Source organism: Macaca nemestrina, chromosome 14, assembly GCF_043159975.1.
Source record: "Macaca nemestrina isolate mMacNem1 chromosome 14, mMacNem.hap1, whole genome shotgun sequence".
NCBI lineage: Eukaryota > Metazoa > Chordata > Mammalia > Primates > Cercopithecidae > Macaca > Macaca nemestrina.
The window spans coordinates 38,454,561-38,470,122 of NC_092138.1; the positions used below are offsets into that span (position 1 = coordinate 38,454,561).

A 15,562-nucleotide genomic window follows, 5' to 3' on the forward strand; every position below is an offset into this window, starting at 1 on the left:
GATTTTACTCAAATCTGCCCCAGCTGAGAAGAGGGGCGTGTTACAGCCTTTCCATTGTTGTTTAATCCTTTAAAAAATGAAATTATAGATCTTGAAGATACATTTAAGCACACATTTTGTGAGCAATTGAATTTAACCATTGATAAAAGGAGGCGCAAAATCCTCTGCTACAGGTAGAGACCTCTAGTCTTTGCTCATAAAGGACACACTTTCCTTTTCTGCCCCCTCTTTTTTCCTTTTCTCCATTTCTCTCCCTCTTTTTTCTTTCCTCTTATTAACGCTAAAAAGTAATATGATTTTTTAATCAACCCCCACAGGTAGAGCCATTTCACATTTACAAAATGTTCTCACATCCATCATTTAAGATATTTACATTTCAAGGGATCAGTAGGAAAAGTGGTACAATGCCCCTGCTGTCAATGAGAAAACTCAAGCTCAAGAAGCTGGCAACCTATGTAAGGACCTGTGGTGCTTTAGTGGCAAACAGATGACTCCTACCTGGGTAGCCAGCCTCCTGCCTGGCCCTCAATTATCCCTGCTTCCAACCACGCACATATTGTCTGTAGCCCTGTCATTGTAACAGGGTTACCGCATACCATACGATGATGGTATGTTACTTCTACAATTAGGTTATCAGCAGCTTCTATCTTTGGCTCTTATTCTCTCTTTCTTTGATCACTCATTGTGGAATAAGCCAGCTACCATGTGAGCAGTCCAATGGTGGAACTCAACTGATAAGGAATTGAAGGTTCCTTGGTCTAAAATGGAAATAGGAATGCTGGTCAACACACTTCCATCTTGGAAAAAGATCCTCCAGCCCCAGTCAAACCTTCAGATGACTACAGACCCATCTAACATTCTGATTGCAGCTTCATGAGAGACTGAGCCAGAACCACACAGATTCCTGACCCTCGGAAACTGTGAGATAATAAGTATACACTGTTGTAAGCTGCCAGATTTGGGATAATTTGTCATAAAGCAATAAATATGACACCTCTCACTCTGAGTCCAGTGCTCTTCCTACTCTACACAGTTACACCTGCATTCAGAACAGTTTTGTTTGCAGAGGTTTGCCAAATAACCACAATATTCTGTTAGACATCATTTTTAAAAAGACAGACAAGATTGACAACATTTGTGCATGTAATTTAAAATAATGCAGGTGCTTTATTTGGATATTAGAACAGGAAAAAAAAAAACCTATACTGAAAGTGTGCTATAGACACACTACGTATCTAGGTTTGTATTTTTGAATTCATTTATAAATCCATAACCACCTGTCTAAAATCAGTCTCAAAATTGAAGACTATCAGAGGAAGAGGTCTGACTGGATTCACTTTTACCCAAAGGAGAATTACCACAAGCTGAAGAAGTTCTTCAATTCCCTGCAGCACAGCTGTGATATTAATATAGAGTACTAGGAAACTAAAGAAACGTCTTACTTGACTGCAGTTGTCACATTATCATGCATTACAGTGCAGCAGCCTGAATCAAAGAGATATGCAAAATTCACCAAGGACAGCAGCAATGCATTTTTCCCCCCTGTATTTGTGGAAAGACATCAGGAAAAGGAAGGCAAGTATGAATGCAAAAACATCTGCTCCCTAAACTCATTTAAAAAATATCACTGCAAAAAATAAATGTGAATCATCTATAGTGTATAGCAGATGGAAGTGCAATATGTTTAACTTAAGGCAAAAAGGGGATGCAACTGAAGAACCAGAGGGTACGGAAATAAAATAATACTTAAGCCCATTTTATATAATGCTGCCCATTAGGTTACACTCTGGTAAAATGTGTAGAAAATCATCTTTTATCTATATCACACTACTTTGAAAGAATTCCAAATAATTACAGTAGACTCTCTAGTGGCATTTACAATCACACTCTCTAGTGACATTTACATTCACAGAAGCCAATTTTCTTTTTTTAGACAGGGTCTCATTATGGTACCAAGGCTGGACTTGAACTCCTGGGCTCAGGTGATCCTCCTGCCTTAGCCTCCCAAGTAGCAGGAGCTACAGGCATGTGTCATGGCCCCCAGCAGAAGTCAAATTTGAGGGCAGCAACGTAACCCTAAAATGAGAAATAAATTACAGAGTTGTCTTGGTTTCAAAGCAATTTTAACTTCACTGACTGGCCTTAGAGGAACTTAACAAGAAAGAGCAAACCGAGGAACAAGTTATTTTAGATAACTGCAGCAACAATGCAATGACTCAGGATTTGGGGAAAAATTACATATGAACTTATGATCATGAAAAAAAAATCATCAAATAGTCTGAATGCCTTTGGATAAATGGTCAATGACAGTATACAAAGGAACATAAGTCAATTTTTTGTACTGCTGATTAATTATTTGGAACCCAATTTTAAAACAAAGCTGTTTATCTTCTTGGCATGCACTTACGTTTCGTGAATTCATAACATCTCTTAGCCTCAAAAATGGAACCTTTTCAAATCTTCAGCATTCATTTAAAGGTTTCATTTTAATTTATTGGGCACTACCAAAATGGGAAAACATTAGTATCATCCATCCCTATGTTTATTTTATATGAAGAAAAAAAATATTTTTGAGATGAGTCTCACTCTGTCACCCAGGCTGGAGTGCAATGGCACAATCTCGGCTCATTGCAACCTCCGCCTCCCAGGTTCAAACAATTCTCCTGCCTCAGCCTCCTGAGTAGCTGGGATCACAGGCACCTACTACCACTCCCAGCTTTTTCTATTTTTAGTAGAGACAGGGTTTCACTATGTTGGCCAGGCTGATCTCAAACTCCTGACCTCAGGCGATTTGCCCACCTTGGCCTCCCAAAGTGGTGGGATTACAAGTGTGACCCAGCACGCCCAGCCAATGAAAAAATGAAATAGCCTACTTAGGCATTACACAACAGAAAGTATGATGGATTTTTAATTTCACACACTGGATACCACCACCAATACCAGGGTCACTGGACTGATAGATGAAAACTTTTGGGTTGTGGAGACGTGGAGACGGAGTAACAGCAATCAATGTATCATTTAACAGTATCTCAGTAATATTTTAATCATAGCCCATATAAGAATAGATTGCAACGTCCTTTTAGGACAGTCCAAAAATTGTAGAGTTAGAAAATTACTACAAAGTCTCATTTATGAAGGGGAAATGCATAAAATTCTAAAGTCAAAGTTATCTAAAGCAATCTATGCTACTATTCACTATGTAACATATAAGATCTAGAGGAGGTTATTTGCTAATGTACTCTCATTTTGAAAAATAAGCTCAAACAAAACGCATAAAAGTATGCACCAAGTCGCATGTTTAAAAAAAATAAATAAAAGGCCCTTTTTACCTTGTATAGTTACATTACAGAGCAAAGTTCTTTTGACTTCAGTGAGAAAACATTTCTGAAGAAATTAAGTGCCAAATGATAAAACATGATGACCACAAAGGCAGGTTTAGGTTTATAATAAAAACATATCAAGTTAAGCCTTTCCAAATAATCTATGCGTACTGTCGGTAGCCAAAGCAGAAAATGCCATAGGCCAACAGATGTTTAAGAATATATATGTTTATCTATATCTGTATGTTTAAAAACTTACAGATGAAGGGATAGAGATGAACTGCCCTGATTCTTAATTGCCAAGTTTTAAGTACATTTTCATTATATTGGAATCTAATATTTCAAATTTCCTTGGGGGGGTTAAATATTTAAATATATAAAACTGAACAGTATTCTCTAATAGGGGCTAGTGGAAGCCTGTGAAACATTTGACCTTCGCCATTAATACAAAATGTTCTTCAGTGGGCTGACATTGGGATGTAAGAACAGTCCCACTAAATTACGTTTATCAGCTGCTTAGAGTAAGTGAGTATTGCACAGCCTACGATACTTATCAGTCATCAGAGTACTTGTGACTATCAAGTAGAAATATGGAATTTAACTGTCTCTCTCCTCCCAGTATTTAATTTCTTAAAAACTCTGCAGTTATCTATGGCTTTTTGATTTGGATGACAGTAACTTAAAAGCCATAACTTATCACATCAAATCATCACGTGCCTGATAATCATGGCTTTGAAAATGAGTACAATTTCTATTTTATTCGCGTAATAGATTTATGTAGGAGACCAAACACAGAAGCTGTGATCTTCTGGTTGAGAAATTCAAATTTCCTTAATCCAGAATTATGCCAAGTGCCCATATTTATTTTCTAGAAAATAAAGGATAACAAACACTTTCATTGGTAAACTCAAACATCGCTGGAACTTGAAAGAGCTTTCTAAATAATTAAATATAAAATTCAATTCAAATTACATTCAGAGTATTTTCTGTGTTAAAATTTTTGGGTTTTTTTTAGTTTATGGAATTGAATAACCCAAGTAAAATATTTCTGTAATCTCTTAGCTACTATAATGTTAGATTAATTGGAACAGTCCATTCCCCAACCATTTGGGATAAACTGAAAATTGCCGTAACGTGATACGCCTTACTATTAGTATATACTCAAGAGACTTAGAGCACACAAGATTTGATCATGTTATAAAATAAATTCAAGCTACAGTGTTACAGTTCTTTTCGAATTTGTCTAGCAGGCTTTCTAGTTTTTGCCAGAAAGCCCCCCACCCAATGAAAAATAAATAAAATAAAGTAAAATCAAGCTACAAATGAACGTAAATCCTCATAAGATTGTCTTATGGTTAAGAGATTTACTCCCAGTTCTTCTCACCATAACTATAATGTACAATAATACGAAAAGCTCATTTAAAGTCATGAATTCCAAACTCTTCCACCATCAATTCATTTTCCAAAGCTATCAAATAAATACATTGCTTAACTTTGATTTGTTTATTCGGTGCCAACACACAGAATCTTGATGATATGCAAAAAGGATGGCTAAGCTATATATGATGCAGTTAGGAAAAGTCCTTTCTGCACCATCACACACTATGAAGATTGCCTCGTCCTTGAGATCCCTTACCACAGGGTTCTATCTTGCTTATCAAACATCCCACCACCCAGCAAAATCTCTCCAAAACTATCTCAAACACTACCATATCTGTGAAGCTCTATCTCATCCACCAACTACATGTGATTTTCCTCTCACTGACCTCACAAGAAGCAAAAGCTGAACCATTTATCCCACTATGCTTTCTATTGAAGATATTTGCATATTTGTCTTTGGCTCTCTGTTGGACTCCGAGGTCCTCGAGAGTAGAGAATGTGTCTTCTCATATTTATATTTATTCACTTTAGTGTCTAGAACAGTACAGACTCTCAGAAAATAAATCTAGCAGAATCTTTTTTTTTTTTTTCCATTTTTAGAGAGTCTTGATATGTCACCCAAGCTCTCTGCAGCCTCAAAGTCCTGGACTCAAGCAATCCTTTGACCTGAACCTTAACAGAATCTATCTTACAAGACAAATGGCAACTTGACTCAAAGCTCCAAGTCTCATGCTGGTCTTACATGGAATTCTACCCTTTATGCTTTATAGAATGGAATTCTCTCCTTTTTTACTTCATTATATGATAATTAGAATATTTTATGTGACTAAGTATAGATCTATGAATCAAATTTTCATTTTTCTTCTTTGGTGTCTCTTTTCCCAATCAAATCTTAATACATTAGAATTTTAAATAAAATAACTAAACAACCTAATCATGTAGGGTAAATCCTAGGATCATTAAGTCCAGTTCTCCAGAAACTCTTTAAGAAATAATCAAGATAAAAAAATCACTTGAAAAATTTTTCACGGTTTAAATCATACCAAAGTGCCATCCTACCATTCCCTGTGCCAAGAATGCAGATAATACTGTTTTCAAACAGGGATTATTTAGAGAATGGAAAACCAAACAATTCTGGGTTTGCTGGCCTAAGCATAGTAAATCAGCAGAGAAGTTCTGATATTTACTAACAGGAAAAAGATTATAAATGGAAGATGTTTAAATCTAACAAAATCATTCTGAATCATCTTTAATAAAGAATAGCTTCCTGTTGCATTCGAAAGCTAGCATAGCATATCGTCTAAAAGCTGTGACTTTTTACTCATCCATTCATTTAACAAATGTTTATTAAGCACCTACTCTATGTTAAGTGTTGATCATGGGAGTTGTAATTCTGCAGTTCATACAAGAAAGCTGTGCTTTCTTAAAGTTTACAGGTAGTTAAATACATTTAATCTGCAATACTGGCTCCTACTAGTGCTTCGGTGATCATATATAATAAATACAGTTATTTTAGTCACAGACTTCTCATTGATATAAATTTACAATGAACTATAAGTCAAAGTATCTAGGTCCTAGTCTCATTTCTGTAGTTCTGTAGTTTACTTCTCACAGAAGTCACAACAACAACTCAGAGCCTCGCTTTCACATGTACAGCTTGAATGCGTAAGTCCAGCCTGCTTTCCTTATAGGGTTATTACGAGGATTAATAAAAAGATCCAATAAAGTGAAAATGCACTGGGCATATTTTTAGATACTATATTAATTTCACATGCATTGCTTTATTTAATAGTAATTATAGTCCTATGGTACTATAATAAAATACTCCTTATCTACATGTCAGAGTCCACAGTTATCTGTAAGAAACATCTCTTTCAAATTTGTCTGTTTTAAAATAAATGCATGTATTTATTTACACAGATAATTATCACCAGTATTCTGGTAGCAATCACGTCCCAGTTCATTGTCCTTAAAGGTTTCCTCAAGGAACCCTAGTGCAGATAATGCTAGAAAGTGTTTCAGTTTTGTTGTAGTTGGTATAAGAATGAATTCCTGGAGGCAGCTCAGAATTCATTAAAGAGAACTGCCTCAGGGTGACCCCTGAGGTTCTTTAAAGTTTCCCTGCTGGAAGAGACCTGGAATTGTCCAGTTTGGAAGATATAAGTACTAAATACATCAGCGTAATACAAAAGAAAAGAAAAGGAATGCATTTGGTTGACAGGAAGTAGGGGAGAGGAAGTGTTACCTTGCAGACTCCTAGCACCTGTAATGTTAGCAAAGAAGTTTGTTATTTCTTTCCAGAAATCAAGCTCAAAGTCTTAGCAACCAACTGAAAACTCCAGCTGCCCTCTCAACTTCTGCCTTCCTTAATAAAGATGGTATAGCAGATGTAGCCAGCTTCAATTAACTTTTATGAAAAGAATTATTCTTTTATGTTTAGATACATTCTGTAATGAATGTCTGTCACTCTTATTTACTCTACCAATTCTCCAGAGAAATCCTCCTTCCTTAATTACACTTTTAATGTTTTGATCCCCCAACCCTCACACACACTTTTTTTTTTTTTTTTTAAAGTTGGTATGTGACCTCAAACAATCCAGGGCAGATTTTCCCAGACACAAAATAATTTTTGTTTTCAAGCAATATCAGTAAGATTCTGTTAGAAATAATAAATATAGTGCTGCCACTGTAATTTTTTAATGAGGATAAACATTCATATCCATCAGTTACACAAAGTACACAAGCACAGGACGGCACTACCATTATTTTTCAAGGACACAAAGGTGTGATAAATAGTAATCATCACTTCATCTGAAAGGACACAAAGATAGATGTATACCCGCCCCCCACCCGCTACACCCTTGTTCTGCTCTCTAATCTTTGCACATACCAGAGATTTCGTAAGTTCTGTGAGTACCTGGTTTTCTGCACGTACCAGAGATTTTGTTTTGCACATACCAGAGATTTTGTAAGTTCTGAGGCAAGGTCACAAGATGTGGTTAAGTAAGATAAACTCTTGCTGCCATAAACCTGCTCTCCCGCCTCAAAGTTTGAACCAAAATATCAGAAATGGCGGGAACCAATCATAGTTAGCCAAATCGCCTTGTTCAAACACTAGCCAATCATATATCTGATTTGTATAATAACTCTATGCCCACTTTTCTTAGACTATATAACACTGCTCGGAGCTCAGTGGGGGAGCTCTCCTGCCCGTCTCGTTTCACGAGCGAGGGAGAGTTCCAGGTTCGAATCTGTAATAAAGATCCTTGCTGCTTAGCTTTGACTCTGGACTCTGGTGGTCTTCTTCGGGGAATAAACGGTCTGGGCATAACAAATGGGGGCTCGTCCGGGATTTCCCCCAAGCCCACCAGACCCCCAAGTCAATGGATCTTAATCTGTAGGTAAGCCGGCTTTGTCACTGTCTCTGTCTTTGTCTCTGTCTGTCTCCCTGAAATTTCGCGAAATCCGTAATCTGTAATCTGTATTGGTCTGTTTTATAAGTGGCATGGTCTTGGCGGACGCGCTAAAAGACAGCCACTCGGGACTGGTGGGAGACGTCCCCCAGTGCCCATCTGGGGGCCTCCATCCTTGGTTGCCCCGTCTGACTCAGGTCGGAAGTCCGACACGCGCTCGCGAAGGCTCATCGTTTCTCACTGTCTGTCCGTTATTGTTAAGTGTTAAGTGTAAGTCCAAAACGAAACATAAAACCTTTTCTTCCCCTTCCAGGACCGGACCTGTCGGATACTCCCCTCTGTTTCACACTCATTTTCGTCCCCCCTTCTCTTTGTAGGAGCAGTCCAAAGATGGGCAACAACCAGAGCACGCCGCTCTCACTCCTTGTTACCAATTTTAAGGATGTGAAGGCTCGGGGGCGTAACTTAAGCGTAGAACTAAAGAAGGGAAAGCTAGTTACTTTCTGCCGTTCGGAGTGGCCCTCTTTCGGCGTAGGGTGGCCCTCCGAAGGAACTTTCTGTCTATTATTACTAAGGTAAAAACTAAGATTTTCCTGCCAGGGCAGTCAGGACATCCTGATCAAATTCCTTATATTCTAGTGTGGCAAAATCTTTTTTGTTTTTTTTTTTTTTTTTTTTTTTTTTGAGACGGAGTGTCACGCTGTTGCCCAGGCTGGAGTGCAGTGGCGCGATCTCGGCTCACTGCAAGCTCCGCCTCCTGGGTTCACGCCATTCTCCTGCCTCAGCCTCCTGAGTAGCTAGGACTACAGGCGCCCGCCACCGCGCCCAGCTAATTTTTTGTATTTTTAGTAGAGATGGGGTTTCACTGTGGTCTCGATCTCCTGACCTTGTGCTCCGCTCGCCTCGTCCTCCTAAAGTGCTGGGATTACAGGATTGAGCCACCGCGCCCGGCAAGTGTGGCAAAATCTTGTGGAAGACCCACCGCCCTGGATAACTCCATTCATCCTTGAGCCTTGCAAGGTCCTAGTAATGCGACCTACAAGACAAAGGACTCCCTCTGCTCCCTCGGCCCCTGTGCTGCCAGACAGCCAGGACCCCCTAACGTTAGAACCCACACTTCCCCCACCATATCCGCACCTTATCCCGCAGGACCCAGTCCCCCAGGGTGGTGCTTCCGTAGAGGGAAACCGAGAAGCGGAAGCAGCCGAGAGCGAAAGTAACCCGGGGGGGCCGGCCGGCCGAACGCGAGGCCGCGTACTGCGGGACCAAGCTTCCCGACTCCCTGACTCCACTGTAGCCCTGCCTCTCAGAGAAATAGGATCGCTCGATGATACCGGGCTCTCCCGTCTCATGTACTGGCCTTTTTCCACTAGTGATTTATACAATTAGAAGTTCCAAAATGCTCGGTTCTCCAATAATCCCAAAGATCTAACCTCGTTGTTAGACAGTGTCATGTTTACTCACCAGCCAACCTGGGATGACTGTCAACAGCTCCTCCGAATCCTGTTCACAACGGAGGAGCGGGAAAGAATCCAAGTTGAGGCCAGAAAGCTGGTTCCAGGAGATGACGGCCAGCCAACTGCAAATCCTGACCTCATTAACGCGGCTTTTCCTTTGACCCGGCCCAGATGGGAATACAACACGGCAGAAGGTAGGGGACGACTGCTCATTTATCGCCAGACTCTAATGGCGGGTCTCCGGGCTGCAGCTCGCAAGCCCACCAATTTGGCTAAAGTATATTCTGTGTTACAAGGTAAGACAGAAAGCCCCGCTGTGTATTTAGAGAGATTAATGGAAGCTTTCAGACAGTATACCCCTATGGACCCGGAAGCACCGGAAAATCAGGCTGCGGTAGTAATGTCCTTTGTAAACCAGGCAGCATCAGATATTAGAAGAAAACTCCAGAAATTAGAAGGTTTAGAGGGAAAGCAGATTCAGGACCTCCTTCAGATGGCCCAGCGAGTTTATAATAATAGGGATACTCCAGAAGAAAAACAGTTCAAGGCAACCAAAGAAATGACCAAAGTTTTAGTAGCAGCTTTCCCCCAGGCAGGGAATGGCCAAAGCAGAAAGCAGACAAAGCAAGGCTCTAGGCAAGGATTAGAAAAGGATCAGTGTGCTTATTGCAAGGAACGTGGTCACTGGATTAAAGACTGCCCAAAGAAACGGAGACCAGCTAACCCTATCTCCGTACTCGTTACCCAGGACTCTGACTAGGGAAGACGGGGTTCGGACCCCCTCCCCAAACCCAGGGTAACTTTGCAAGTGGAGGGGTCCCCAGTTCGCTTCTTGGTCGATACTGGGGCGGAACGCTCAGTCCTAACCAAACCAATTGGAAAAATGTCTAAGAAAACATCCTGGGTGCACGGGGCCACAGGCATCAAAAAATACCCCTGGACAACCCAGAGGACTGTAGACTTAGGAACGGGAAAAGTCTCCCATTCCTTCCTAGTCATCCCAGAGAGCCCCTGCCCTCTACTAGGGAGGGACTTGCTGACAAAAATGGGGGCCCAAATCCACTTTGAGCCAGAAGGGCCCAAGATAACTGATTCCCAAAACAGGCCAATATCTATCCTGACTGTCACCTTAGAAGATGAGTACAGACTCCATCAAGAGCAAAAGTCCCCCGATCAGGAAATTGACTCTTGGCTCCAGTGTTTCCCTGAAGCGTGGGCAGAAACTGGGGGCTTAGGGCTAGCTAAACATTGACCTGCCATATTTGTGGAAGTTAAGCCAGGGACGGACCCGGTTCGGGTTCGGCAATATCCTATGCCCCTGGAGGCAAGAGAAGGAATTACGCCCCATATCCGCCAACTCCTAGACCAGGGAGTCCTACGGGCTTGCCACTCATCCTGGAATACTCCACTGTTACCTGTTCGTAAACCCAACAGTACGGACTACAGGCCAGTACAGGATTTAAGAGAAGTTAATAAAAGGGTCATGGACATACATCCCACTGTGCCCAATCCATACACCCTTCTGAGTGCTTTACATCCCGAAAAACAGTGGTATACCGTTCTTGATCTAAAAGATGCTTTCTTCAGCCTTCCTCTGGCTCCCAAAAGTCAAGGACTCTTTGCATTTCAATGGAGGGATCCTGAGAGGGGCATCAACGGTCAGCTAACATGGACCAGGCTGCCACAAGGGTTCAAGAACTCGCCAACCCTGTTCGATGAAGCCCTTCATGAAGATCTGGGTGAGTACCGGCGGCAACACCCTGAAATAACTCTTTTGCAATATGTTGATGATCTCTTAATAGCAGCCAGATCCCCGGAAACTTGTGTTCAAGGGACTGAGGACCTCTTGAAGACTCTGGGGGAGCTAGGCTACCAAGCCTCAGCAACAAAGGCTCAGATCTGCAAGTCGGAGGTAACTTATCTGGGGTACCTATTAAAAGGGGGGCAACGCTGGCTAACCAAAGCCCGAAAGGAAACAGTCCTACGCATCCCTAGACCCCAGTCGACACGGCAAGTGAGACAATTCCTGGGGTCGGCAGGGTTCTGTAGGTTATGGATACCCGGATTTGCTGAGTTAGCCAAGCCCCTATACCAGGCACAAAGGAACGACAGCCCTTCAATTGGACGGAAGAGGCTGAGCTGGCCTTTCAACAAATCAAAACAGCCCCCGCGCTGGGGCTCCCTGATGTCTCCAAGCCCTTCCACTTATACGTAGATGAAAGTAAGGGTGTTGCAAAAGCCGTGTTAACACAGTACCTAGGCCCCTGGCAGAGGCCAGTTGCCTATTTGTCAAAAAAATTAGATTCAGTGGCTGCTGGCTGGCCACCCTGCCTCCGGATAATCGCGGCGACCGCCCTAATGGTCCGAGACGCTGATAAACTTATCATGGGGCAAGAGTTGCGCGTTATAACCCCGCATGCCATTGAAGGCGTCCTCCGGCAGCCGCCGGACCGATGGATGAGTAACGCCCGGCTCACCCACTATCAAGGACTGCTGTTAAACCCCCTCAGAATAACTTTTCTGCCCCCAACCTCTTTAAACCCTGCTTCACTGCTGCCAAATCCAGACTTGGATGCCCCGTCCCATGAGTGCACTGAGATACTGGCTCAGGTGCATGGGGTGCGGGAGGACCTGCAAGATCGTCCGCTCCCCGACACAGAACTCACCTGGTTCACTGATGGCAGCAGCTACGTCCACCAAGGCCAGCGGTATGCAGGAGCGGCTGTAACGTCAGAGACTGAGGTAATCTGGGCGGAACCCTTGCCTCCAGGGACATCGGCCCAAAGAGCCGAACTGATAGCCCTTACACAGGCCCTCACCCTAGGGGCAGAGAAAAAACTAACAGTATACACGGATAGCCGCTATGCTTTCGCTACTGCGCACATACATGGGGCCATCTACAGAGAAAGGGGACTATTAACAGCCGAAGGCAAAGAAATAAAAAACAAGCAAGAGATCCTAGCTCTATTAACTGCTTTGTGGAAATCAAAGAAATTGGCTATCGTACATTGCCCTGGGCATCAGAAACCAACTACGCCAATTGCTCGAGGCAACTTCTTAGCCGACCAAACCGCAAGGAGCATAGCAAAAGCTCCCAGTCAGTTCCTCGCGCTCCAGCTCCCCGATCCTGGCCCGCGAAATTTGCCATGTTTTCCCGACTATACCGAACAGGATCGCGAATGGATGAACACGCTTCCCCTAAAACAGGTTAAAAATGGGTGGTGGACTGATATAAATGACCAAACCATCCTACCAGAAAAATGAGGATGGCAGGTGTTGGAACACATCCACCGGACAACCCACCTGGGTGCCCGGCGAATGATGGACTTAATCAGGCACGCCAAGTTTAGAATCAGGCGCATAGCTGAACTGGCCAGCGATGTCACAACAAATTGCAAAGCCTGCCAACTAAACAACGCTTGCCCCCAAACCCAGACCACCGCAGGAATTAGGTGTAGAGGAACTAGGCCTGGTATCTATTGGGAAATAGACTTTACTGAGATAAAGCCTGGAAAATATGGGTATCAGTACTTACTTGTCTTTGTAGATACTTTTTCAGGATGGACAGAAGCGTTCCCAACTAAGAGAGAAACTGCTCAGGTTGTAGCAAAGAAAATTTTGGAAGAAATCCTCCCCAGGTATGGCTTTCCCGTCCAAATAGGGTCAGACAATGGACCAGCCTTCGTTGCTAAGGTAAGTCAGGATTTGGCTTCCATTCTTGAGGCAAATTGGAAATTACATTGTGCTTATAGGCCCCAAAGCTCAGGACAGGTAGAAAGGATGAATCGGACTCTGAAGGAGACCTTAACTAAATTGACCATGGAGACTGGTGCTAATTAGGTAGTACTTCTCCCCTACGCTCTGTTCCAGGCCCGAAATACCCCTTACAGACTAGGCCTCACACCATATGAAATCATGTATGGCAGACCCCCACCCCTGGTCCCCAGTCTAAAAGATGACTTACTCAAACCTGAAACTGAAAATGTCTCTGAGCTCCTGTTCTCCTTACAAGCCTTACAGAAAATTCACCAGGAAATTTGGCCCAGACTACGAGAACTGTACGAGGCAGGACCTCCGCCGACGCCTCATCCGTTCCAGCCGGGAGACTGGGTCCTAGTCAAGCGCCACCGGCAAGAAACTCTTCAACCCAGGTGGAAAGGACCACTGCAAGTACTCCTGACTACTCCCACCACTCTCAAAGTAGAAGGCATCGCTTCGTGGATCCACTACACACACGTCAAACCAGTGGACCCAACATCCGACCTTCTCGAGCCGTCTGGAGCACCAGTTACATGGACTGTAGACAAAGCTAAGAACAATCCCTTAAAGCTAACCCTGCGCCGTCACCCACATAGCCGTAACCATGTCTAGCTTGCCTATGCTTTTATGCCTTATACATCTGACTCTCCTAACTGCTGCGCCGTCTAATCCCTATGTCTGGAGGTTCTGGCTCTATGAGAACAAAACTCACCCCGGGGAAACCCCCCAAGCGGGTAAACTGCTAGCTAGTGCAGACCGGCCCCCCTCCGGGTGCAATACTCCAATTTACCTCAATTTCACTAATTTCCAAATTGCCCAACCGGGGATACCCATGATTTGTTTTGAATATGATCAGACTGAATATAATTGTAAGAATTATTGATGGCACCAGAATGCAGGTTGCCCATACCACTATTGTAAAATGCACTCAGCCAGGGTATAGGACGAATACCCGAGAAAGTCTAACCTCCTCAGGACTCGCTACCCGACAGGGACTCCCAACATATTCACTTGGATAATAACAGATCCAGGGCACTCCCGGTGGACATCGCCCCAACATGGGGCAGTCTACTACGATGCCAGTAGTAGCTGGCCTAGTAGCCACCTGTACTTGTGGCGGAGTCTAGTCCAGATTCGACCCTTAATCCATACACAAATCCACAGACAGGAAACCAAGCTATCACAAGACTTGCAGCCCTTCTCCTGGCTAACCCTATTACAAGAAGGGCTAGCATTCGCCAACCTCACTGGTTTAGGCGACCTGTCCTCTTGCATTATGTGTGCAACCTTAGGAAGACCACCATTAGCCGCTGTTCCCCTTTCCTCCCCACCCACAAACTATATGCCAGATTCTAATTCATCAACAGTTGCAATACCTGATGTAGCCCTGTACCGTGACCCATACCAAGAGAAATACCCCTACTGTTATTCAGCATTTAGTAGCAGCCTCTGCAACCAGACGGCTACATACCCTAATAGCCCCATACGTGCTCCCGGACCTGGTGTGTTCTTCTGGTGTAATATGACTCTGTTAAAAACTCTGTCCAAAAGCATCTCTGACGGACAGTTGTGCATCCCTGTTACACTAGTTCCCCGACTGACCCTGCTGACCCCGGCAGAGTTCATAGGCTGGGCAGGGACTGCCCCAACTGAAACTGCGCGACATAGACGAGCAGTTTTTCTACCACTAATTGCCGGAATATCCTTAACCACCTCTGTCGTCGCAGCGGGGTTAGCGGGAGGGGCCCTACAACACTCCATGATAGAAAACGACAAGCTGTTACAACAATTCTCTGTTGCTATGGAAGACTCCGCCTATTCCCTAGCCTCCCTTCAGCGGCAGCTCACCTCCCTAGCACAGGTCACCCTTCAAAACCGCAGAGCCTTAGACTTACTCATGGCTGAGAAAGGAGGTACCTGTATGTTCCTCAAAGAAGAATGCTGTTTCTATATAAATGAGTCAGGGTTAGTTGAGGAAAGAGTCCAACGCCTACACGAACTAAGCTTAGAAATGAAAAAGCAACAATTCACTACAGCCGCTAACAATTGGTGGAGCTCTTCAATGTTTTCCCTTCTGGCACCCCTTTTAGGCCCCCTAATGTCTTTACTACTTCTATTCACTATAGGCCCCTGTGTGGTAAATAAAATTTTACAACTTGTCAGAGAAAGGTTTGATACCATCCAACTAATGGTCCTCCGTAGCCATCACCAGCCTCTCCTGCACCCAGAAAGT

The 15,562-nt window shown here is 43.3% G+C and overlaps 1 protein-coding gene and 1 non-coding gene across 46 annotated transcripts in view; one reads left to right on the forward strand and one right to left on the reverse strand.

Annotated features, from left to right (window-relative positions):
- LOC105489121 (protein tyrosine phosphatase receptor type D) overlaps nucleotides 1-15,562 on the reverse strand; it is a 2,338,800-nt gene that overhangs the window by 481,710 nt on the left and 1,841,528 nt on the right. The window lies entirely within an intron of this gene.
- On the forward strand, nucleotides 4,537-4,598 carry LOC112427935 (U7 small nuclear RNA). Its single transcript, XR_003019715.1, has one exon. It is a non-coding gene; the product is annotated as a U7 small nuclear RNA (small nuclear RNA).